Consider the following 25115-nt stretch of genomic DNA (forward strand, 5'->3'; position numbering starts at 1 on the left):
AAATTTCAAAGACAACTGGTAGGTTTCACAGTATGTAGCTCTGAAATTCATGTTTCAATCCACACAGCCTGACAGGAAGTATACAAGCCCTGTCTTGCTGGCTGCTTTCTGAAACAAGTCACTAAAAACCACTCTAGAGAGATACTTAAATGGAGAAATCAATTTAGAGCCGATCACATACATTGTACCTGTATCAACTGACATTTCTTATCCCTGGTTAGAAAAGTGCAAGCATTCAAACTAACTTAGATAGCAACATCCAACGTAACAATTATAAGAAGTTTGAAGATCAAAGTAGATTAATTATCAAAGTATGTATACTTTATACAACCTTGAGATTCGTCTCCTTACAGGCAGCCACAGAACAAGGAACCCATTAAAAACAAAGACCATCAGACCCAACACACAGAGAAATAAAAAAGTACAAACAGCTGAAGTTCACAAAGGTGAGTTCGAGCTGTGATAGCTGCAGGTCACAGCCGGAGATGAGTAAACCTGGCAAAGCTGCACTCTGAAGTTCAGTGCAGAGTTGAGTGAGACTCGCGGAGCAGCGATTCAACCGGCCTCAACACCCTGGCCCTTTCAATCTGGCCCAGCACTTTAAAGCGTTCAAACCTAAAGGTCACTCCTTGCTCTCGGACCCAGTCGATGCCCTTGGGGGTACTCTCAGACCAGTGCCCTGCCACCTCAATTCCACACTACCGTGAAGTCACAAAGCAAATGATAAAAGCATTTCGCCCAGTAACTGCACAATACACACACAGACAAAACTGAATTACGTGGCTGGATTTTATGTTCAACTTCTTCTGCATCAGCTAATCTCAAAACAGACATCATAAGTGGCCTCACATCAGAACACAACAGAAGCAGTAACACCATATAGAACCCAGATTCTGTTCTACCAGAGCTGATTAAACCTGGGGGAGGCACTTTCCCACTCGATCCCCATTTCCTCGCAGTGAATCTCTATACCTCAGTCATGAATATACTGAGACTGAACCCCACGACTGTCTTTATAAGTCCCAAAAATTCACGATAATCTTAGTGAGTGACTGCTTTCCTCACTCACTACCACTCCTGAAAAGGTGCCTCCCTCCCTACCAGGTAGAGGCTCTCAAGCTAAAGGAAATAACATCTCTTCTTTCATTCCTCCTCAGAGTTTTGCTCATCATGTGTGAAGTCATTTGGAGGCACAAGAGACGGCGTATTTTGCAATCGAGAGCAACAGGCAGCTGGAGAAGTTCAACAGGTCAAGTAGCACCTGCGGAGGGAAGGGAATGGCTGACATAGCAATCTACATTGGGACTGAGTGTGAGGACCGCAAGAGAGCCCCTTATCACCCACCAGCCACTCTTCCACTACCTTTCCTGTGTCTATCTGCCCAACATCTCCCTTCCAACTTGTTTACACCCATCACCTGCCTCATTGGCTATAGCTTCTCAGTCCTGATCTCAATCCAAAATGTTACCTATCCTTTTGCTTCTAAGGATGCCATTTGACCACTGATTCCCTCCAATCGCTTGGAATTTATTGCCCATAAAGCCATATCCCATACAGGAGACAAAACCACAATGTTTGCTTTCAATGATGACACTCACCCCATTATCGTTTGAATTATAAGCAAACAAAGTTAGTGCGGAATTTGGCACAGCCCCAGACGCAGGGCTAGCGTCTTAATCACTATCCCCTGGCAGAGTCAAAAGCCTAACTCAAAGTCCTCTTCTCCAACCTCAGCATCAGACTCTCCTCCTGTTCCGGCGAGTATCAGTATCGTTCACCCCCAAACTGCCGCCCCCGACACGCAAGCAAGCCCCACTTCGTTTCCCATCCCCCAGCACTAAGATCTGGGTCCTTAACTGCATTTCTCTATTTCCAAAAGCCAGACCCAGTCCTAATCCTACCCACCAGTCTCAAACTCCAGTCCTAGCACCAGCCCCACCTACATACCTCCAGACCAGCCCCACCTACACACCTCCAGCCCCAGGCCTACCGCTCTGCCTTGCCACCTCCTTACCTCACCCCCCCCTCCTCTCACCTGCCGGTCCCCTCTCTGCACTTTCCTCCCGCCAGCCGGCAGCGAACTAGCCGCCCGGCCCCGGCTCACCTCACTTCGCCGCTCTCCGCCCGATGCGTCACCCTCCTCCTCCACCGTCTCCCAACTCCTCTTCAGACGGGAAACATGACAACGGAAGCACCCGCCTCCTGAGCCTGATTGACAAGGAAGCAAGCAATCCGTGACGAGCCGCCCCTCACTATGATTGACAAACGGGTTGAGCAGTGAACATCAGGATAGCCGCAAAATCTAACCAACCGGTGGAAAACCTGTTTGATTGGCATTCGAACTGCCCAATCGCCGTTACCTATGGTACTAAGGCGGAGCTATTATCGAATAGACTTGCACGATGGGTTTAACCGGCGAGCGTGTCATCCATTCAAAAAGTGATGTCATTCATACAGTCTCAGCTGCGAATGAAAGTACCCAGTTATCATCAGTTCAGAGGTCGCTGAGGGACAACCAATTAGAGCGAAGAGTTTCGGCTCATCTTCATGGCCTGGCCAATTGGCGTTGGAGTGGGTGAAAGCAAAAGGGCTGCTCTTTCGAAGCGGGAAAGTTGTTCTGTTTTATTGGTATCTGGTTAACTTAAGTGGGAGTTGGTTTATCTTTGTCACGTGTACCGTGATGCAATGAAAATCGATTCCGATTCTCATTCCCGTTCCGATATGAAGGTCCACCTTCACGGTGGGGGAGACACACCTTATCTTCCGTCTGGGTAGCCTCCAACCTGATGCTATCAATATCGATTTCTCCTTCCGGTGAAAGTGATCCCTCCTCCTATTCTCCACACTGGCCGGTTACATCTTCTTGACTCCCTCTGCCCCCTCTTCTCTTGCCCATGTGGCCCACTCTGCTCTGCGATCAGACTCCTTCCTCTCCAACCCTTTATCTTCCCTGCCAAAGTGGCTTCATCCATCAGCTTCTGGCTAACCTCCTCTGTATCCTGGCTTTTTCCCCCTTCCTTTCCAGTCCTGAAGAAGGGTCTCGGCCCAAAACGTCAGTTCACTTCCGGAGACGCTGCCCGCCCTGCATTTTGTGTGGGTGTTGCTCCTGTCTTGCATACTGTTCATACAGATCAAATCATTCACAGTGCATTGAAGTACAACAACGTAAGAAGTTTACAGAATAAGGTGTTAACAGCTACAGAGAAAGTGCAGCGTGGATAGACAATGTGCAAGATCACGAGCAGGTAGATTGTGAGGTCGGGAGAAATGATTGAGCTTGGAAGGAGGTGATTTCTGGCTTTTGCATCTTATTTCAGTGGAAGAACGAAGTCAAGGAGGTCGAGGGAGTGTGGCAACAGTGATTATACCAGCGATTTACCGTGTCAGCGGGAAGTACAAACAAGTTAGAATAATCAATAACTCTTATTTTCAGCGACGTTTTGAATAATGGAAGATGAACTAAAGAGAGGAGGCGAGTTAATAGATGTTTGTGTCATGGAAGAAAGGAAAGCGAAGAGGGTGTTGATTAGTGGAGGGAGGGAAAGGCTGAAGAGGGTGTTGATTAGTGGGGGGAGGGAAAGGCTGAAGAGGGTGTTGATTAGTGGAGGGAGGGAAAGGCTGAAGAGGGTGTTGATTAGTGGGGGGAGGGAAAGGCTGAAGAGGGTGTTGATTAGTGGAGGGAGGGAAAGGTTGAAGAGGGTGTTGATTAGTGGAGGGAGGGAAAGGCTGAAGAGGGTGTTGATTAGTGGAGGGAGGGAAAGGCTGAAGAGGGTGTTGATTAGTGGAGGGGAAAGGCTGAAGAGGGTGTTGATTAGTGGGGGGAGGGAAAGGCTGAAGAGGGTGTTGATTAGTGGAGGGAGGGAAAGGCTGAAGAGGGTGTTGATTAGTGGGGGGAGGGAAAGGCTGAAGAGGGTGTTGATTAGTGGAGGGAGGGAAAGGCTGAAGAGGGTGTTGATTAGTGGGGGAGGGAAAGGCTGAAGAGGGTGTTGATTAGTGGGGGGAGGGAAAGGCTGAAGAGGGTGTTGATTAGTGGAGGGGAAAGGCTGAAGAGGGTGTTGATTAGTGGGGGGAGGGAAAGGCTGAAGAGGGTGTTGATTAGTGGAGGGAGGGAAAGGCTGAAGAGGGTGTTGATTAGTGGGGGGAGGGAAAGGCTGAAGAGGGTGTTGATTAGTGGGGGGAGGGAAAGGCTGAAGAGGGTGTTGATTAGTGGAGGGAGGGAAAGGCTGAAGAGGGTGTTGATTAGTGGAGGGGAAAGGCTGAAGAGGGTGTTGATTAGTGGGGGGAGGGAAAGGCTGAAGAGGGTGTTGATTAGTGGAGGGAGGGAAAGGCTGAAGAGGGTGTTGATTAGTGGGGGGAGGGAAAGGCTGAAGAGGGTGTTGATTAGTGGAGGGAGGGAAAGGCTGAAGAGGGTGTTGATTAGTGGGGGAGGGAAAGGCTGAAGAGGGTGTTGATTAGTGGGGGGAGGGAAAGGCTGAAGAGGGTGTTGATTAGTGGAGGGAGGGAAAGGCTGAAGAGGGTGTTGATTAGTGGGGGGAGGGAAAGGCTGAAGAGGGTGTTGATTAGTGGAGGGAGGGAAAGGCTGAAGAGGGTGTTGATTAGTGGGGGGAGGGAAAGGCTGAAGAGGGTGTTGATTAGTGGAGGGAGGGAAAGGCTGAAGAGGGTGTTGATTAGTGGAGGGAGGGAAAGGCTGAAGAGGGTGTTGATTAGTGGGGGGAGGGAAAGGCTGAAGAGGGTGTTGATTAGTGGAGGGAGGGAAAGGCTGAAGAGGGTGTTGATTAGAGGGGGGAGGGAAAGGCTGAAGAGGGTGTTGATTAGTGGGGGGAGGGAAAGGCTGAAGAGGGTGTTGATTAGTGGAGGGAGGGAAAGGCTGGAGGGTGTTGATTAGTGGGGGGAGGGAAAGGCTGAAGAGGGTGTTGATTAGTGGAGGGAGGGAAAGGCTGAAGAGGGTGTTGATTAGTGGGGGGAGGGAAAGGCTGAAGAGGGTGTTGATTAGTGGGGGGAGGGAAAGGCTGAAGAGGGTGTTGATTAGTGGAGGGAGGGAAAGGCTGAAGAGGGTGTTGATTAGTGGCGGGGAAAGGCTGAAGAGGGTGTTGATTAATGCAGGGAGGGAAAGGCTGAAGAGGGTGTTGATTAGTGGCGGGGAAAGGCTGAAGAGGGTGTTGATTAGTGGAGGGAGGGAAAAGGCTGAAGAGGGTGTTGATTAGTGGAGGGAGGGAAAAGGCTGAAGAGGGTGTTGATTAGTGGAGGGAGGGAAAGGCTGAAGAGGGTGTTGATTAGTGGGGGGAGGGAAAGGCTGAAGAGGGTGTTGATTAGTGGAGGGAGGGAAAGGCTGAAGAGGGTGTTGATTAGTGGGGGGAGGGAAAGGCTGAAGAGGGTGTTGATTAGTGGAGGGAGGGAAAGGCTGAAGAGGGTGTTGATTAGTGGAGGGAGGGAAAGGCTGAAGAGGGTGTTGATTAGTGGAGGGAGGGAAAGGCTGAAGAGGGTGTTGATTAGTGGGGGGAGGGAAAGGCTGAAGAGGGTGTTGATTAGTGGAGGGAGGGAAAGGCTGAAGAGGGTGTTGATTAGTGGAGGGAGGGAAAGGCTGAAGAGGGTGTTGATTAGTGGGGGGAGGGAAAGGCTGAAGAGGGTGTTGATTAGTGGAGGGAGGGAAAGGCTGAAGAGGGTGTTGATGAGTGGAGGGAGGGAAAGGCTGAAGAGGGTGTTGATTAGTGGAGGGGAAAGGCTGAAGAGGGTGTTGATTAGTGGAGGGAGGGAAAAGCTGAAGAGGGTGTTGATTAGTGGAGGGAGGGAAAGGCTGAAGAGGGTGTTGATTAGTGGGGGGAGGGAAAGGCTGAAGAGGGTGTTGATTAGTGGAGGGAGGGAAAGGCTGAAGAGGGTGTTGATTAGTGGAGGGAGGGAAAGGCTGAAGAGGGTGTTGATTAGTGGGGGGAGGGAAAGGCTGAAGAGGGTGTTGATTAGTGGGGGGAGGGAAAGGCTGAAGAGGGTGTTGATTAGAGGAGGGAGGGAAAGGCTGAAGAGGGTGTTGATTAGTGGAGGGAGGGAAAGGCTGAAGAGGGTGTTGATTAGTGGAGGGAGGGAAAGGCTGAAGAGGGTGTTGATTAGTGGAGGGAGGGAAAGGCTGAAGAGGGTGTTGATTAGTGGCGGGAGGGAAAGGCTGAAGAGGGTGTTGATTAGTGGGGGGCGGGAAAGGCTGAAGAGGGTGTTGATTAGTGCGGGGAGGGAAAGGCTGAAGAGGGTGTTGATTAGTGGAGGGAGGGAAAGGCTGAAGAGGGTGTTGATTAGTGGGGGAAGGGAAAGGCTGAAGAGGGTGTTGATTAGTGGAGGGGAAAGGCTGAAGAGGGTGTTGATTAGTGGGGGGAGGGAAAGGCTGAAGAGGGTGTTGATTAGTGGGGGGAGGGAAAGGCTGGAGAGGGTGTTGATTAGTGGGGGGAGGGAAAGGCTGAAGAGGGTGTTGATTAGTGGAGGGAGGGAAAGGCTGAAGAGGGTGTTGATTAGTGGGGGGAGGGAAAGGCTGAAGAGGGTGTTGATTAGTGGAGGGAGGGAAAGGTTGAAGAGGGTGTTGATTAGTGGAGGGAGGGAAAGGCTGAAGAGGGTGTTGATTTGTGGAGGGAGGGAAAGGCTGAAGAGGGTGTTGATTAGTGGAGGGGAAAGGCTGAAGAGGGTGTTGATTAGTGGGGGGAGGGAAAGGCTGAAGAGGGTGTTGATTAGTGGAGGGAGGGAAAGGCTGAAGAGGGTGTTGATTAGTGGGGGGAGGGAAAGGCTGAAGAGGGTGTTGATTAGTGGAGGGAGGGAAAGGCTGAAGAGGGTGTTGATTAGTGGGGGAGGGAAAGGCTGAAGAGGGTGTTGATTAGTGGGGGGAGGGAAAGGCTGAAGAGGGTGTTGATTAGTGGAGGGAGGGAAAGGCTGAAGAGGGTGCTGATTAGTGGGGGGAGGGAAAGGCTGAAGAGGGTGTTGATTAGTGGGGGGAGGGAAAGGCTGAAGAGGGTGTTGATTAGTGGAGGGAGGGAAAGGCTGAAGAGGGTGTTGATTAGTGGAGGGAGGGAAAGGCTGAAGAGGGTGTTGATTAGTGGGGGGAGGGAAAGGCTGAAGAGGGTGTTGATTAGTGGAGGGAGGGAAAGGCTGAAGAGGGTGTTGATTAGTGGGGGGAGGGAAAGGCTGAAGAGGGTGTTGATTAGTGGGGGAAGGGAAAGGCTGAAGAGGGTGTTGATTAGTGGAGGGAGGGAAAGGCTGAAGAGGGTGTTGATTAGTGGGGGGAGGGAAAGGCTGAAGAGGGTGTTGATTAGTGGAGGGAGGGAAAGGCTGAAGAGGGTGTTGATTAGTGGAGGGAGGGAAAGGCTGAAGAGGGTGTTGATTAGTGGCGGGAGGGAAAGGCTGAAGAGGGTGTTGATTAGTGGGGGGCGGGAAAGGCTGAAGAGGGTGTTGATTAGTGCGGGGAGGGAAAGGCTGAAGAGGGTGTTGATTAGTGGAGGGAAAGGCTGAAGAGGGTGTTGATTAGTGGAGGGAGGGAAAGGCTGAAGAGGGTGTTGATTAGTGGGGGAAGGGAAAGGCTGAAGAGGGTGTTGATTAGTGGAGGGGAAAGGCTGAAGAGGGTGTTGATTAGTGGGGGGAGGGAAAGGCTGAAGAGGGTGTTGATTAGTGGAGGGAGGGAAAGGCTGAAGAGGGTGTTGATTAGTGGGGGGAGGGAAAGGCTGAAGAGGGTGTTGATTAGTGGAGGGAGGGAAAGGCTGAAGAGGGTGTTGATTAGTGGGGGGAGGGAAAGGCTGAAGAGGGTGTTGATTAGTGGAGGGAGGGAAAGGCTGAAGAGGGTGTTGATTAGTGGGGGGAGGGAAAGGCTGAAGAGGGTGTTGATTAGTGGAGGGAGGGAAAGGCTGAAGAGGGTGTTGATTAGTGGAGGGAGGGAAAGGCTGAAGAGGGTGTTGATTAGTTGGGGGAGGGAAAGGCTGAAGAGGGTGTTGATTAGTGGAGGGAGGGAAAGGCTGAAGAGGGTGTTGATTAGTGGAGGGAGGGAAAGGCTGAAGAGGGTGTTGATTAGTGGAGGGGAAAGGCTGAAGAGGGTGTTGATTAGTGGAGGGAGGGAAAAGCTGAAGAGGGTGTTGATTAGTGGAGGGAGGGAAAGGCTGAAGAGGGTGTTGATTAGTGGGGGGAGGGAAAGGCTGAAGAGGGTGTTGATTAGTGGAGGGAGGGAAAGGCTGAAGAGGGTGTTGATTAGTGGAGGGAGGGAAAGGCTGAAGAGGGTGTTGATTAGTGGGGGGAGGGAAAGGCTGAAAAGGGTGTTGATTAGTGGGGGGAGGGAAAGGCTGAAGAGGGTGTTGATTAGAGGAGGGAGGGAAAGGCTGAAGAGGGTGTTGATTAGTGGAGGGAGGGAAAGGCTGAAGAGGGTGTTGATTAGTGGAGGGAGGGAAAGGCTGAAGAGGGTGTTGATTAGTGGAGGGAGGGAAAGGCTGAAGAGGGTGTTGATTAGTGGCGGGAGGGAAAGGCTGAAGAGGGTGTTGATTAGTGGGGGGCGGGAAAGGCTGAAGAGGGTGTTGATTAGTGCGGGGAGGGAAAGGCTGAAGAGGGTGTTGATTAGTGGAGGGAAAGGCTGAAGAGGGTGTTGATTAGTGGAGGGAGGGAAAGGCTGAAGAGGGTGTTGATTAGTGGGGGAAGGGAAAGGCTGAAGAGGGTGTTGATTAGTGGAGGGGAAAGGCTGAAGAGGGTGTTGATTAGTGGGGGGAGGGAAAGGCTGAAGAGGGTGTTGATTAGTGGAGGGAGGGAAAGGCTGAAGAGGGTGTTGATTAGTGGGGGGAGGGAAAGGCTGAAGAGGGTGTTGATTAGTGGAGGGAGGGAAAGGCTGAAGAGGGTGTTGATTAGTGGGGGGAGGGAAAGGCTGAAGAGGGTGTTGATTAGTGGAGGGAGGGAAAGGCTGAAGAGGGTGTTGATTAGTGGGGGGAGGGAAAGGCTGAAGAGGGTGTTGATTAGTGGAGGGAGGGAAAGGTTGAAGAGGGTGTTGATTAGTGGAGGGAGGGAAAGGCTGAAGAGGGTGTTGATTTGTGGAGGGAGGGAAAGGCTGAAGAGGGTGTTGATTAGTGGAGGGGAAAGGCTGAAGAGGGTGTTGATTAGTGGGGGGAGGGAAAGGCTGAAGAGGGTGTTGATTAGTGGAGGGAGGGAAAGGCTGAAGAGGGTGTTGATTAGTGGGGGGAGGGAAAGGCTGAAGAGGGTGTTGATTAGTGGAGGGAGGGAAAGGCTGAAGAGGGTGTTGATTAGTGGGGGAGGGAAAGGCTGAAGAGGGTGTTGATTAGTGGGGGGAGGGAAAGGCTGAAGAGGGTGTTGATTAGTGGAGGGAGGGAAAGGCTGAAGAGGGTGTTGATTAGTGGGGGGAGGGAAAGGCTGAAGAGGGTGTTGATTAGTGGGGGGAGGGAAAGGCTGAAGAGGGTGTTGATTAGTGGAGGGAGGGAAAGGCTGAAGAGGGTGTTGATTAGTGGAGGGAGGGAAAGGCTGAAGAGGGTGTTGATTAGTGGGGGGAGGGAAAGGCTGAAGAGGGTGTTGATTAGTGGAGGGAGGGAAAGGCTGAAGAGGGTGTTGATTAGTGGGGGGAGGGAAAGGCTGAAGAGGGTGTTGATTAGTGGGGGGAGGGAAAGGCTGAAGAGGGTGTTGATTAGTGGAGGGAGGGAAAGGCTGAAGAGGGTGTTGATTAGTGGGGGGAGGGAAAGGCTGAAGAGGGTGTTGATTAGTGGAGGGAGGGAAAGGCTGAAGAGGGTGTTGATTAGTGGGGGGAGGGAAAGGCTGAAGAGGGTGTTGATTAGTGGGGGGAGGGAAAGGCTGAAGAGGGTGTTGATTAGTGGCGGGGAAAGGCTGAAGAGGGTGTTGATTAATGGAGGGAGGGAAAGGCTGAAGAGGGTGTTGATTAGTGGCGGGGAAAGGCTGAAGAGGGTGTTGATTAGTGGAGGGAGGGAAAAGGCTGAAGAGGGTGTTGATTAGTGGAGGGAGGGAAAAGGCTGAAGAGGGTGTTGATTAGTGGAGGGAGGGAAAGGCTGAAGAGGGTGTTGATTAGTGGAGGGAGGGAAAGGCTGAAGAGGGTGTTGATTAGTGGGGGGAGGGAAAGGCTGAAGAGGGTGTTGATTAGTGGAGGGAGGGAAAGGCTGAAGAGGGTGTTGATTAGTGGGGGGAGGGAAAGGCTGAAGAGGGTGTTGATTAGTGGAGGGAGGGAAAGGCTGAAGAGGGTGTTGATTAGTGGAGGGAGGGAAAGGCTGAAGAGGGTGTTGATTAGTGGAGGGAGGGAAAGGCTGAGGAGGGTGTTGATTAGTGGGGGGAGGGAAAGGCTGAAGAGGGTGTTGATTAGTGGAGGGAGGGAAAGGCTGAAGAGGGTGTTGATTAGTGGAGGGAGGGAAAGGCTGAAGAGGGTGTTGATTAGTGGGGGGAGGGAAAGGCTGAAGAGGGTGTTGATTAGTGGAGGGAGGGAAAGGCTGAAGAGGGTGTTGATTAGTGGAGGGAGGGAAAGGCTGAAGAGGGTGTTGATTAGTGGAGGGAGGGAAAGGCTGAAGAGGGTGTTGATTAGTGGAGGGAGGGAAAGGCTGAAGAGGGTGTTGATTAGTGGAGGGAGGGAAAGGCTGAAGAGGGTGTTGATTAGTGGCGGGAGGGAAAGGCTGAAGAGGGTGTTGATTAGTGGGGGGCGGGAAAGGCTGAAGAGGGTGTTGATTAGTGCGGGGAGGGAAAGGCTGAAGAGGGTGTTGATTAGTGGAGGGAAAGGCTGAAGAGGTTGTTGATTAGTGGAGGGAGGGAAAGGCTGAAGAGGGTGTTGATTAGTGGAGGGAGGGAAAGGCTGAAGAGGGTGTTGATTAGTGGGGGAAGGGAAAGGCTGAAGAGGGTGTTGATTAGTGCGGGGAGGGAAAGGCTGAAGAGGGTGTTGATTAGTGGAGGGAAAGGCTGAAGAGGGTGTTGATTAGTGGAGGGAGGGAAAGGCTGAAGAGGGTGTTGATTAGTGGGGGAAGGGAAAGGCTGAAGAGGGTGTTGATTAGTGGAGGGGAAAGGCTGAAGAGGGTGTTGATTAGTGGGGGGAGGGAAAGGCTGAAGAGGGTGTTGATTAGTGGAGGGAGGGAAAGGCTGAAGAGGGTGTTGATTAGTGGGGGGAGGGAAAGGCTGAAGAGGGTGTTGATTAGTGGAGGGAGGGAAAGGCTGAAGAGGGTGTTGATTAGTGGGGGGAGGGAAAGGCTGAAGAGGGTGTTGATTAGTGGAGGGAGGGAAAGGCTGAAGAGGGTGTTGATTAGTGGGGGGAGGGAAAGGCTGAAGAGGGTGTTGATTAGTGGAGGGAGGGAAAGGTTGAAGAGGGTGTTGATTAGTGGAGGGAGGGAAAGGCTGAAGAGGGTGTTGATTTGTGGAGGGAGGGAAAGGCTGAAGAGGGTGTTGATTAGTGGAGGGGAAAGGCTGAAGAGGGTGTTGATTAGTGGGGGGAGGGAAAGGCTGAAGAGGGTGTTGATTAGTGGAGGGAGGGAAAGGCTGAAGAGGGTGTTGATTAGTGGGGGAGGGAAAGGCTGAAGAGGGTGTTGATTAGTGGAGGGAGGGAAAGGCTGAAGAGGGTGTTGATTAGTGGGGGAGGGAAAGGCTGAAGAGGGTGTTGATTAGTGGGGGGAGGGAAAGGCTGAAGAGGGTGTTGATTAGTGGAGGGAGGGAAAGGCTGAAGAGGGTGTTGATTAGTGGGGGGAGGGAAAGGCTGAAGAGGGTGTTGATTAGTGGGGGGAGGGAAAGGCTGAAGAGGGTGTTGATTAGTGGAGGGAGGGAAAGGCTGAAGAGGGTGTTGATTAGTGGAGGGAGGGAAAGGCTGAAGAGGGTGTTGATTAGTGGGGGGAGGGAAAGGCTGAAGAGGGTGTTGATTAGTGGAGGGAGGGAAAGGCTGAAGAGGGTGTTGATTAGTGGGGGGAGGGAAAGGCTGAAGAGGGTGTTGATTAGTGGGGGGAGGGAAAGGCTGAAGAGGGTGTTGATTAGTGGAGGGAGGGAAAGGCTGAAGAGGGTGTTGATTAGTGGGGGGAGGGAAAGGCTGAAGAGGGTGTTGATTAGTGGAGGGAGGGAAAGGCTGAAGAGGGTGTTGATTAGTGGGGGAGGGAAAGGCTGAAGAGGGTGTTGATTAGTGGGGGGAGGGAAAGGCTGAAGAGGGTGTTGATTAGTGGCGGGGAAAGGCTGAAGAGGGTGTTGATTAATGGAGGGAGGGAAAGGCTGAAGAGGGTGTTGATTAGTGGCGGGGAAAGGCTGAAGAGGGTGTTGATTAGTGGAGGGAGGGAAAAGGCTGAAGAGGGTGTTGATTAGTGGAGGGAGGGAAAAGGCTGAAGAGGGTGTTGATTAGTGGAGGGAGGGAAAGGCTGAAGAGGGTGTTGATTAGTGGAGGGAGGGAAAGGCTGAAGAGGGTGTTGATTAGTGGGGGGAGGGAAAGGCTGAAGAGGGTGTTGATTAGTGGAGGGAGGGAAAGGCTGAAGAGGGTGTTGATTAGTGGGGGGAGGGAAAGGCTGAAGAGGGTGTTGATTAGTGGAGGGAGGGAAAGGCTGAAGAGGGTGTTGATTAGTGGAGGGAGGGAAAGGCTGAAGAGGGTGTTGATTAGTGGAGGGAGGGAAAGGCTGAGGAGGGTGTTGATTAGTGGGGGGAGGGAAAGGCTGAAGAGGGTGTTGATTAGTGGAGGGAGGGAAAGGCTGAAGAGGGTGTTGATTAGTGGAGGGAGGGAAAGGCTGAAGAGGGTGTTGATTAGTGGGGGGAGGGAAAGGCTGAAGAGGGTGTTGATTAGTGGAGGGAGGGAAAGGCTGAAGAGGGTGTTGATTAGTGGAGGGAGGGAAAGGCTGAAGAGGGTGTTGATTAGTGGAGGGAGGGAAAGGCTGAAGAGGGTGTTGATTAGTGGAGGGAGGGAAAGGCTGAAGAGGGTGTTGATTAGTGGCGGGAGGGAAAGGCTGAAGAGGGTGTTGATTAGTGGGGGGCGGGAAAGGCTGAAGAGGGTGTTGATTAGTGCGGGGAGGGAAAGGCTGAAGAGGGTGTTGATTAGTGGAGGGAAAGGCTGAAGAGGTTGTTGATTAGTGGAGGGAGGGAAAGGCTGAAGAGGGTGTTGATTAGTGGGGGAAGGGAAAGGCTGAAGAGGGTGTTGATTAGTGGAGGGGAAAGGCTGAAGAGGGTGTTGATTAGTGGGGGGAGGGAAAGGCTGAAGAGGGTGTTGATTAGTGGAGGGAGGGAAAGGCTGAAGAGGGTGTTGATTAGTGGGGGAGGGAAAGGCTGAAGAGGGTGTTGATTAGTGGAGGGAGGGAAAGGCTGAAGAGGGTGTTGATTAGTGGGGGGAGGGAAAGGCTGAAGAGCGTGTTGATTAGTGGGGGGAGGGAAAGGCTGAAGAGGGTGTTGATTAGTGGAGGGAGGGAAAGGCTGAAGAGGGTGTTGATTAGTGGGGGGAGGGAAAGGCTGAAGAGGGTGTTGATTAGTGGGGGGAGGGAAAGGCTGAAGAGGGTGTTGATTAGTGGGGGGAGGGAAAGGCTGAAGAGGGTGTTGATTAGTGGAGGGAGGGAAAGGCTGAAGAGGGTGTTGATTAGTGGAGGGAGGGAAAGGCTGAAGAGGGTGTTGATTAGTGGGGGAGGGAAAGGCTGAAGAGGGTGTTGATTAGTGGGGGGAGGGAAAGGCTGAAGAGGGTGTTGATTAGTGGAGGGAGGGAAAGGCTGAAGAGGGTGTTGATTAGTGGGGGGAGGGAAAGGCTGAAGAGGGTGTTGATTAGTGGGGGGAGGGAAAGGCTGAAGAGGGTGTTGATTAGTGGAGGGAGGGAAAGGCTGAAGAGGGTGTTGATTAGTGGAGGGAGGGAAAGGCTGAAGAGGGTGTTGATTAGTGGGGGGAGGGAAAGGCTGAAGAGGGTGTTGATTGGTGGAGGGAGGGAAAGGCTGAAGAGGGTGTTGATTAGTGGGGGGAGGGAAAGGCTGAAGAGGGTGTTGATTAGTGGGGGGAGGGAAAGGCTGAAGAGGGTGTTGATTAGTGGAGGGAGGGAAAGGCTGAAGAGGGTGTTGATTAGTGGGGGGAGGGAAAGGCTGAAGAGGGTGTTGATTAGTGGAGGGAGGGAAAGGCTGAAGAGGGTGTTGATTAGTGGGGGGAGGGAAAGGCTGAAGAGGGTGTTGATTAGTGGGGGGAGGGAAAGGCTGAAGAGGGTGTTGATTAGTGGCGGGGAAAGGCTGAAGAGGGTGTTGATTAGTGGGGGGAGGGAAAGGCTGAAGAGGGTGTTGATTAGTGGAGGGAGGGAAAGGCTGAAGAGGGTGTTGATTAATGGAGGGAGGGAAAGGCTGAAGAGGGTGTTGATTAGTGGCGGGGAAAGGCTGAAGAGGGTGTTGATTAGTGGAGGGAGGGAAAAGGCTGAAGAGGGTGTTGATTAGTGGAGGGAGGGAAAAGGCTGAAGAGGGTGTTGATTAGTGGAGGGAGGGAAAGGCTGAAGAGGGTGTTGATTAGTGGAGGGAGGGAAAGGCTGAAGAGGGTGTTGATTAGTGGGGGGAGGGAAAGGCTGAAGAGGGTGTTGATTAGTGGAGGGAGGGAAAGGCTGAAGAGGGTGTTGATTAGTGGGGGAGGGAAAGGCTGAAGAGGGTGTTGATTAGTGGAGGGAGGGAAAGGCTGAAGAGGGTGTTGATTAGTGGAGGGAGGGAAAGGCTGAAGAGGGTGTTGATTAGTGGAGGGAGGGAAAGGCTGAAGAGGGTGTTGATTAGTGGGGGGAGGGAAAGGCTGAAGAGGGTGTTGATTAGTGGAGGGAGGGAAAGGCTGAAGAGGGTGTTGATTAGTGGAGGGAGGGAAAGGCTGAAGAGGGTGTTGATTAGTGGGGGGAGGGAAAGGCTGAAGAGGGTGTTGATTAGTGGAGGGAGGGAAAGGCTGAAGAGGGTGTTGATTAGTGGAGGGAGGGAAAGGCTGAAGAGGGTGTTGATTAGTGGAGGGGAAAGGCTGAAGAGGGTGTTGATTAGTGGTGGGAGGGAAAAGCTGAAGAGGGTGTTGATTAGTGGAGGGAGGGAAAGGCTGAAGAGGGTGTTGATTAGTGGGGGGAGGGAAAGGCTGAAGAGGGTGTTGATTAGTGGAGGGAGGGAAAGGCTGAAGAGGGTGTTGATTAGTGGAGGGAGGGAAAGGCTGAAGAGGGTGTTGATTAGTGGGGGGAGGGAAAGGCTGAAGAGGGTGTTGATTAGTGGAGGGAGGGAAAGGCTGAAGAGGGTGTTGATTAGTGGAGGGAGGGAAAGGCTGAAGAGGTGTTGATTAGTGGGGGAAGGGAAAGGCTGAAGAGGGTGTTGATTAGTGGAGGGGAAAGGCTGAAGAGGGTGTTGATTAGTGGGGGGAGGGAAAGGCTGAAGAGGGTGTTGATTAGTGGAGGGAGGGAAAGGCTGAAGCGGGTGTTGATTAGTGGGGGGAGGGAAAGGCTGAAGAGGGTGTTGATTAGTGGAGGGAGGGAAAGGCTGAAGAGGGTGTTGATTAGTGGGGGGAGGGAAAGGCTGAAGAGGGTGTTGATTAGTGGGGGGAGGGAAAGGCTGAAGAGGGTGTTGATTAGTGGGGGGAGGGAAAGGCTGAAGAGGGTGTTGATTAGTGGGGGGAGGGAAAGGCTGAAGAGGGTGTTGATTAGTGTAGGGAGGGAAAGGCTGAAGAGGGTGTTGATTAGTGGAGGGAGGGAAAGGCTGAAGAGGGTGTTGATTAGTGGGGGGAGGGAAAGGCTGAAGAGGGTGTTGATTAGTGGGGGGAGGGAAAGGCTGAAGAGGGTGTTGATTAGTGTAGGGAGGGAAAGGCTGAAGAGGGTGTTGATTAGTGGAGGGAGGGAAAGGCTGAAGAGTGTGTTGATTAGTGGAGGGAGGGAAAGGCTGAAGAGGGTGTTGATTAGTGGAGGGAGGGAAAGGCTGAAGAGGGTGTTGATTAGTGGGGGGAGGGAAAGGCTGAAGAGGGTGTTGATTAGTGGGGGGAGGGAAAGGCTGAAGAGGGTGTTGATTAGTGGGGGGAGGGAAAGGCTGAAGAGGGTGTTGATTAGTGGGGGGAGGGAAAGGCTGAAGAGGGTGTTGATTAGTGGAGGGAGGGAAAGGCTGAAGAGGGTGTTGATTAGTGGAGGGAGGGAAAGGCTGAAGAGGGTGTTGATTAGTGGAGGGGGGGAAAGGCTGAAGAGGGTGTTGATTAGTGGAGGGAGGGAAAGGCTGAAGAGGGTGTTGATTAGTGGAGGGAGGGAAAGGCTGAAGTGGGTGTTGATTAGTGGAGGGAGGGAAAGGCTGAAGAGGGTGTTGATTAGTGGCGAGGAAAGGCTGAAGAGGGTGTTGATTAGTGGAGGGAGGGAAAGGCTGAAGAGGGTGTTGATTAGTGGAGGGAGGGAAAGGCTGAAGAGGGTGTTGATTAGTGGGGGGAGGGAAAGGCTGAAGAGGGTGTTGATTAGTGGGGGGAGGGAAAGGCTGAAGAGGGTGTTGATTAGTGGGGGGAGGGAAAGGCTGAAGAGGGTGTTGATTAGTGGGGGGAGGGAAAGGCTGAAGTGGGTGTTGATTAGTGGAGGGAGGGAAAGGCTGAAGAGGGTGTTGATTAGTGGGGGGAGGGAAAGGCTGAAGAGGGTGTTGATTAGTGGAGGGAGGGAAAGGCTGAAGAGGGTGTTGATTAGTGGGGGGAGGGAAAGGCTGAAGAGGGTGTTGATTAGTGGAGGGAGGGAAAGGCTGAAGAGGGTGTTGATTAGTGGGGGGAGGGAAAGGCTGAAGAGGGTGTTGATTAGTGGGGGGAGGGAAAGGCTGAAGAGGGTGTTGATTAGTGGGGGGAGGGAAAGGCTGAAGAGGGTGTTGATTAGTGGAGGGGGGAAAGGCTGAAGAGGGTGTTGATTAGTGGGGGGAGGGAAAGGCTGAAGAGGGTGTTGATTAGTGGGGGGAGGGAAAGGCTGAAGAGGGTGTTGATTAGTGGAGGGAGGGAAAGGCTGAAGAGGGTGTTGATTAGTGGGGGGAGGGAAAGGCTGAAGAGGGTGTTGATTAGTGGAGGGAGGGAAAGGCTGAAGAGGGTGTTGATTAGTGGGGGGAGGGAAAGGCTGAAGAGGGTGTTGATTAGTGGAGGGAGGGAAAGGCTGAAGAGGGTGTTGATTAGTGGGGGGAGGGAAAGGCTGAAGAGGGTGTTGATTAGTGGAGGGAGGGAAAGGCTGAAGAGGGTGTTGATTAGTGGGGGGAGGGAAAGGCTGAAGAGGGTGTTGATTAGTGGGGGGAGGGAAAGGCTGAAGAGGGTGTTGATTAGTGGGGGGAGGGAAAGGCTGAAGAGGGTGTTGATTAGTGGAGGGAGGGAAAGGCTGAAGAGGGTGTTGATTAGTGGGGGGAGGGAAAGGCTGAAGAGGGTGTTGATTAGTGGGGGGAGGAAAAGGCTGAAGAGGGTGTTGATTAGTGGAGGGAGGGAAAGGCTGAAGAGGGTGTTGATTAGTGGAGGGAGGGAAAGGCTGAAGAGGGTGTTGATTAGTGGGGGGAGGGAAAGGCTGAAGAGGGTGTTGATTAGTGGAGGGAGGGAAAGGCTGAAGAGGGTGTTGATTAGTGGAGGGAGGGAAAGGCTGAAGAGGGTGTTGATTAGTGGGGGGAGGGAAAGGCTGAAGAGGGTGTTGATTAGTGGAGGGAGGGAAAGGCTGAAGAGGGTGTTGATTAGTGGAGGGAGGGAAAGGCTGAAGAGGGTGTTGATTAGTGGGGGGAGGGAAAGGCTGAAGAGGGTGTTGATTATTGGGGGGAGGGAAAGGCTGAAGAGGGTGTTGATTAGTGGGGGGAGGGAAAGGCTGAAGAGGGTGTTGATTAGTGGAGGGAGGGAAAGGCTGAAGAGGGTGTTGATTAGTGGAGGGAGGGAAAGGCTGAAGAGGGTGTTGATTAGTGGGGGGAGGGAAAGGCTGAAGAGGGTGTTGATTAGTGGAGGGAGGGAAAGGCTGAAGAGGGTGTTGATTAGTGGAGGGAGGGAAAGGCTGAAGAGGGTGTTGATTAGTGGGGGGAGGGAAAGGCTGAAGAGGGTGTTGATTAGTGGAGGGAGGGAAAGGCTGAAGAGGGTGTTGATTAGTGGAGGGAGGGAAAGGCTGAAGAGGGTGTTGATTAGTGGGGGGAGGGAAAGGCTGAAGAGGGTGATTAGTGGAGGGAGGGAAAGGCTGAAGAGGGTGTTGATTAGTGGAGGGAGGGAAAGTCTGAAGAGGGTGTTGGATTAGTGGTGGAGGGAGATGTATGAACAAAGTGTTGGATTAGTGGAGGGAGAGAGAGAGGTGATCAGGGTACTGGATTTGTGGAGAGAGGGAGAGGAGTGAAGAGAGTGTTGGATTAGTGAAGGGAGAGGTGAAGGGGATGGTTGGATAAATGGAGGGAAGTGAAGATGGTGTTAGATCGATGGACAGAGGGAAGTGATAACGATGGTCGGAAGCATTGAGGGAGAGAATTAGGTTTGAAGGCTTAGGAACTGATTGGGGTGAGGCTAACAAGGGAAGTGGAGAGGGAGGTTATCGGGAGAAAGTGAAGTGGAGGGCGTACAAAGGTAAAAAGGAGAAAGCAAGCTGAAGAATGGGGCTTAAAGTGAGTAGATTGTCAGGATGATTAAGGGGGTTAAGGAGCCTTGGATGGAGACTGGGGAGGAGGCTGAGAAGGAAAGTCACGCTTTGCAGTGACAAGGACCTTAAAGGAGGGGAGTGATTGCAGCTTAAATGAGCAAGGGCCTTAAAGGAAGGAAGGTGCGAAGCATTCCAAATGGTGTAATTGGTACCATGACAGGAAGGAAAGACAGCCGAACAAGGTAAAAGATGAAATTCTAACGATTTGAAGTTAAAGTATTATCAAAGTCTGTATACAGAATACAACTCCGAGCTTTGTTCCCTCAACCCCCCCCCCCCCGCCCTGCCCCACAGGCGGCCATGAAGCAGAGAAGCACCGTGGAACCTGTTCAAGAAAACATCAAACACCCAATGTGCAGTAAGAGAACAAATTGCACAAATGGCAAAGGGCAAGCAGACAACACATCGAACATTGAACGTCAAAGCAGGAGCCCAGCAGGAGTTCAGTTCAGAGTCGTACTGCAGGCAGCAGCGCCAAGCGTTTTTCGCTGAAGCGCTCCAAACCGCATTGATTCCACCCCCCACCCCCCCACCCCCCCACCCATCAAACCGCTCAGGTACAGCAAAAGAAAAAGAGTAACCGAAATCCGGGAACGCGTGGAACACGAACCCCAAAGTCCCCCAAAACAAGCTGTTGTGCCTTCCACGGCCGTTGCAACATCTTGTTTGCTAGTTTCCCTCTGTAGATTTTTCCTGCAAAAACACTTCCTTGTATGAATTGATTCTAGCATCAACAATCATGGAGTAATATTGCACAAATTTGAACTCCTTGGCCGATCATATAAAAACCAGCAATCAAATACTTAGCTATACCAACACAGGAGATTCCGCATATGCTGGAAATCGTGAGTAACACACAAAATGCTGGAGAAGCTCGGCAAAATAAGGCAGCATCAATGGAGGGGAATAAACTGCTGATATTTTGGGGCAGGGTCTCAAGCCAAAATATACTAACCCCATTCCCAAACAAATGGTCCATGGCCTTCAATGGTGATTCAAGTGTTCATGGGAGTCTCTAGCTGCACTAACTACCAATGCATTTCACGTTCCAGACACCGTCTGGGCAAATATCTTCTCCAGATCCCCTCTAAAACTCTTGCCCTCGCCCAAAACCCATGTGCTCTTTATCTTGGATAGTTCTGCAATCTGCCATTTCTAAATGCACCTCATACCTCTGTCAGGCCCTTCAGCCTCCTGTATTCCAAAGAATACGAGTCCAGCCCATCAAATCCCTCTGCATAACTCAAACATCCCGGTGGATCTCTGAAATTCCACTGCGATCACATTCTTCTTATAAGGCGGCAACCTGGAATATCAACAGATGCGGCCTACGTCGATATGGTTTTACAACTTCCCTGCTCTGATATTCTGTGCCCCAGTTAATGAAGGCAGGCATCCCATGTTCCTTGTTCACAACCTTATCTACCTATACTGCCACCTTCTGGGATGCTTGGATATGTACACAGGTCCCTCTGCCTCCCTCAGGACCTACAATTCATTGTATAAGTCCTACACATATTACCCCCGTTCCTTCTGTAAAGTGAGGCTTTCCTTGGGATAGTCTTATGAATAATTGGTTTGGAAAGAGAAGAACTAACATTGGTTCCTACGTTGGGTCCAGAGATAGCCATTACTCTGACCTCTTACTTCTCACCTGCCTGTTACTTCCCTCTGGGTTCTCTCCTTCTTCCCTTTCTCCTATTGACCACTCTCCTCTCCTATCAGATCATTCCTTCTCCAGCCCTTTTCCCTTACCACCCACCTGACTCCACCTATCACCTTCCAGCTAGCCTCCTACCCCCACAGGCATCTCCCCTTCTTTCACTCTCAGTCCTAAGGAAGGGTCTCGGTCCAAAACGTTGGCTGTTCACTCTTCTCCATAGCTGCTGCCCGACCTACTGAGCTCCCCCAGCGTTCCGTGTGTGTTGCTTTAGATTTCCAGCATCTGGAGATTTCTTCATGTTTGTGATGATCTGCCTGAGGCTTTGGTTGAAAACATGGTCAGAATTGTTTATAATGCCACTCCCTTTCACATCTGGTGTCCAAATTAGTCATTTTAAAGTTGTGGAATTATAAGGACATACTAACAGCGTAAAGCAGTGCATTCATTTGAGTCGAGTATTACGTTCCCCCGGGGGTTGAATTCTGGGATTATAGGGCGGATTCCCTTAATGAAGAATGCCTGGGTGTGACTTTGCTTAACGCGGGAAGACCGATGTCTGGGCAGCCACCCTGTGGTCCTTGCCAGACTGGGGTCAGGGTCCAGCGATACAAGACGACTGGGGATCCTTCCTCCACCTTCATTGCCGTTGTGATGTGTCATCACCTTCCGCCAGCTCCACCGTTGAGGTCTTGATTGGACCGCTCTTTGTCTGGAACCTTCCACTTGACCGTCCTCCAGGAGGACCACAACCTTGTCGTGGTTTGGAGGCTTGTGTGCCCCAATGACCCGGAGAGCAGTGTTGGCTGGAGTCAGGGCCTTGTGCTTTGGCTTTTGGTAGGGTCACCCTTGTCAAACAGGTCAAAGGGTAGAGGCCAGACAAAGAGTGGTCCATTGGTCCTCCGGGTTCGGGGTTTCAGCTCAGGGCTAACAACCCTGACTGGTCAAACAAAACTGTTACAGAAGCAGCAACGAAAAGCCCTCCCTATCTGAGGACCCTGAACCACACCCTGGGCACAGTAGAGAAGATGGCAAGAACAGACAGAGATAGAGGATCTTCAATGTTGCCCTGAACGCCAGTGGCATTTAGTAAGTAGTCCCACTCTACCGTACCACCTTGAGTGACCAGGAGCCAAGCACCTGATAGCTAAACTATAGAAACTTCACTCTCGGGACCTCAGCAACTCACAAGCCTCTCGACCAAGACAAGACGACGATCCTCGGAGAAGCCCACTGAGTCCTCGCTGACCGTCAAGCACGCATGAATGACGTTCGTTATCACTGCCTTATATACCGTGAAATTTTTTTGCTCTTAGGTGCTACATCACAAAATAAATATTACAAAAGAAGGAGTAATGAGGAAATCTGATGAAATGAGGAAAATGTTCAGAAATCTGATGACGGAGGGGAAGAAGCTGTGCCTGAATCATCGTGTGTGGCTCTTCATTTGCCTGGATCTCCACTAATGTGAAGAGAACATATGCCGGGTGGTGAGGGTCATTAGCGATGGGTACCATCTTCTTGAGGCACCGCCTCTTGAAGATGTCCTCCAGAGTGGGGAGGGTTATGCCTGTAACGTAGCTGTCTGAGTCCAGCACCCTCCAGTCCCCCCCCACCCACCCCGTGATCCTATGCATTCGAGCCTCCAACCATCCTCACCGCGGTACATCTACGCAAGAGTCTCTGGTGACGTACCACATCTCCTCAAACTCCGAACGAAGCAGAGCCTTTGGCACCTTACAGGTGCGTGATTCAGGCTAAACATTTCAGCAGTTGATGGGTACAACACTGGTGTTTGAAATATTGACCTAACTGTTGGCAAAACGCCAAATAAAAAACCATAATACATAGGAGTAGAATTAGGCCATTCGGCCAATTGAGGCTGCTCCGCTATTCAATCATTGAACATAGAATAATACAGCACATTACAGGCCCTTTGGCCCACAATGTTGTGCCGACCCTTAAAACCTGCCTCCAGATAAACTTGCTCGATTCTATTCTCATATTAACCCTCTATGTGACAGATGTCATTTAGCAGTGGCCTCATTGACCCATATGTTTTGGTCATGTCCCACTTTACATAATTATTGGAAGGATATATTTACTACTATTTCCTCAATTTGGAATATAGATTTACAACCTCATTTTATTACTGCAATATTTGGTATACCAAATGAAGATGGCAATCAGTTTTCCCCCTCAATCAGACGAATGATTGCTTTTGTAACATTAATGGCCAGAAGGTCTATACTACAAAATTGGAAAGAAGTAAATCCTCCTACTACATTTCAGTGGCTTTCTCAAACTATTTCTTATCTGAGTTTGGAAAAAATTAGAAGCACTATTTTTGACTCATCAATTAAATTTGAAGAAACTTGGAGACCGTTTATTCGACATTTTCATATGAATTAATTTGGCCTTCTCCGGACCTTTCTGCTTATTCATGTTCAGGTATGGAGTTCCGGAGTTCTTTGACACTATCTTATACTTGTAAACTGTTATTATTGCCTATGTTAGTTTAGTTTAGTGTTTTATTTTTTTTTAATATATATTTTTTCTCACATATTTTTTAATATTTTTTTTTTCTTTTTTAATGGTTATTTGTTTTTTTTTCATATAATCATGTGGACTTGATTAAGGTATTTTCTTTTGTTGACGTTTAGTAGGATATTATTATCTTATCAATGTGATTTCAAGTCTATTGTATTTATAATTTACTTATTACTATGTTATTTTTTTTTGTGTATATGTGAAAATCAATAAAAAGATTGAAAAAGAAAAAAAAAACCTGCCTCCCATATAACCCCCCCCCACCTTAAATTCCTCCATATACCTGTCTAGTAGTCTCTTAAACTTCACCAGTGTATCTGCCTCCACCACTGACTCAGGCAGTGCATCCCAGTGCACCAACCACTCTCTGAGTGAAAAACCTTCCTCTAATATCCCCCTTGAAATTCCCTCCACTTACCACTCATGGCTGATTAATTTACGTCTCAAGCCCACCTTTGCTAACCAAGAACCCATCAACCCCTGTTCTAAATATACCCAATGACTTGGCCTCCACAGCTGACTGTAGAAAGTGCCAGCAGGAGGAGCTAATTAAAAACTTCAAGGCTTTCTTGACCATCAGTGCTTTCAGGAAGACACCTGCTTGTTATATCTTGATGCAAGTCGCTGTAGATTGCACAGGGATCGCGTCAGTGGAGAAAACCCAAGGGCAGTGTTGCTGCAGCTGGAGACCTCACAACTATCCAGTCGCATGTTGGCAGTGCAGCCCTGCTCTGTTTCTCTCATTCAACATCCTTCATCTCGTCAAGGGAACAACCCCATTCCCTCAGCATCCAGACAACCACCCTGAACAAAATCCGAACTGTCTCTGTGGGGTTTGGTACCATTGTGATTAAGTTAAAACCCGAGTTCAACCACAAGGTTAGAGTTCAAACCCTGTTACAGCAGCTGGTAATTGAAATTCAAGTTTGAATTACTCTTAAATGCAAACAAAATGCTGTGGCAATTGGTGTTTCTCAAGCTCCGAAGATTGATCATCAACGTCAGTGGCACAGATGTTAGAGGCCTGCCTTACGTTTTAGTGACCCAGGTACAGTGCTGTCTGTACGGAGTTTGCATGTTCTCTCTGTGACTGTTCGGGTTTCATCCACAAGCTCCAGTTTCCTCCCACATCCCAAATGTGTGGGATGGTAGATTGGCCACTTTAAATTGCTGCTCGAGTGTAGGTGAATGATAGACTCGAAAGTCAATTGATGAGAAAGTGAGGATTTAAAGTTCAGAATCAGGATCACATTTAATATCACCAGCATATGTGGTGAAATTTGTTAACTTTGCGGCAGCAATACATAATAACACAAAAAAATTGAATTACAGTAAATATATATATACTTTTTGCACTACCTGTACTTAGTTAATTTAACTATTATATATATGTGTAAAATAGTTAAATAAGTAGCGCAAAAATAGAAATAAAAAGTAGTGAGGAAGCATTCAAAGTACAAAGCAAATTTATCAAAGTTGATATATGTCACCATATGCAACCCAGAAATTTATTTTCTCACGGGCATACTCAATAGATCCATGATAGAATAATAATCATAATAGAACCAATTTAAGACCACACCAACTTTGGTATCAACCGGTGTGCGAAAAGACAACAAACTGCAAATACAAAAAGAAAAAAATAATAAATAAGCAATAAGTATCAAGAAAGTGAGATGAAGAATCCCTGAAAGTGAGTGTGGGAACATTTCAATGATGGGGTAACACACACAAAATGCTGGTGGAACGCAGCAGGCCAGGCAGCATCTATAGGGAGAAGCACTGTCGACGTTTCGGGCCGAGACCCTTCGTCAGGACTGACCGAAAGGAAAGAAGTAAGAGATTTGAAAGTAGGTGGGTGAGGGGGAAATGTGAAATGATAGGAGAAGACCAGAGGGGGAGGGGTGAAGCTGAGAGCTGGAAAGATGATTGGCAAAAGGGATACAGAGCTGGAGAAGGGAAAGGATCATGGAATGGGAGGCCTAAGGAGAAAGAAAGGGGGGGAGCACCAGAGGGAGATGGAGAACAGACAGAGAGAGAACAAAAAGGGGACGGGGAAATAAATAAATCAGGGATGAGGTAAGAAGGGGAGGAGGGGCATTAACTGAAGTTAGAGAAGTCAACGTTCATGCCATCAGGTTGGAGGCTACCCAGCCGGTATATAAGGTGTTGTTCCTCCAACCTGAGTTTGGATTCATTTTGACAATAGAGGAGGCCATGGATAGACATATCAGAATGGGAATGGGACGTGGAATTAAAATGTGTGGCCACTGGGAGATCCTGCTTTTTCTGGCGGACTGAGCATGGGTGTAATGATGGGGTAGGTGAAGTTATCCCCCCCCCCTCTGGTTCAAGAGCCTGATGGTTGAGGGGGCTCCTGTACCTTCGACCTGA

The 25115-nt window shown here is 50.4% G+C and overlaps 2 protein-coding genes across 8 annotated transcripts in view; both read right to left on the reverse strand.

Moving 5' to 3' along the window:
- Nucleotides 1–2181, reverse strand: part of LOC132383017 (myocardin-related transcription factor A-like) — a 216309-nt gene extending 214128 nt beyond the window's left edge. For 3 of the 7 annotated variants that reach the window (XM_059953712.1, XM_059953713.1, XM_059953714.1), the window contains exon 1: nucleotides 2105–2181. The gene's annotated coding sequence lies outside the window, so the exon portion shown is untranslated. The remainder of the gene's footprint in view (nucleotides 1–2104) is intronic. The other 4 variants (XM_059953707.1, XM_059953708.1, XM_059953710.1 and 1 more) reach the window with 2 other exon arrangements.
- LOC132383020 (general transcription factor II-I repeat domain-containing protein 2A-like) overlaps nucleotides 1–25115 on the reverse strand; it is a 266610-nt gene that overhangs the window by 36549 nt on the left and 204946 nt on the right. The gene's annotated exons all lie outside the window — the stretch shown is intronic.

This window comes from Hypanus sabinus, chromosome 29 (genome assembly GCF_030144855.1).
Source record: "Hypanus sabinus isolate sHypSab1 chromosome 29, sHypSab1.hap1, whole genome shotgun sequence".
NCBI classification, from domain to species: Eukaryota; Metazoa; Chordata; class Chondrichthyes; order Myliobatiformes; family Dasyatidae; genus Hypanus; species Hypanus sabinus.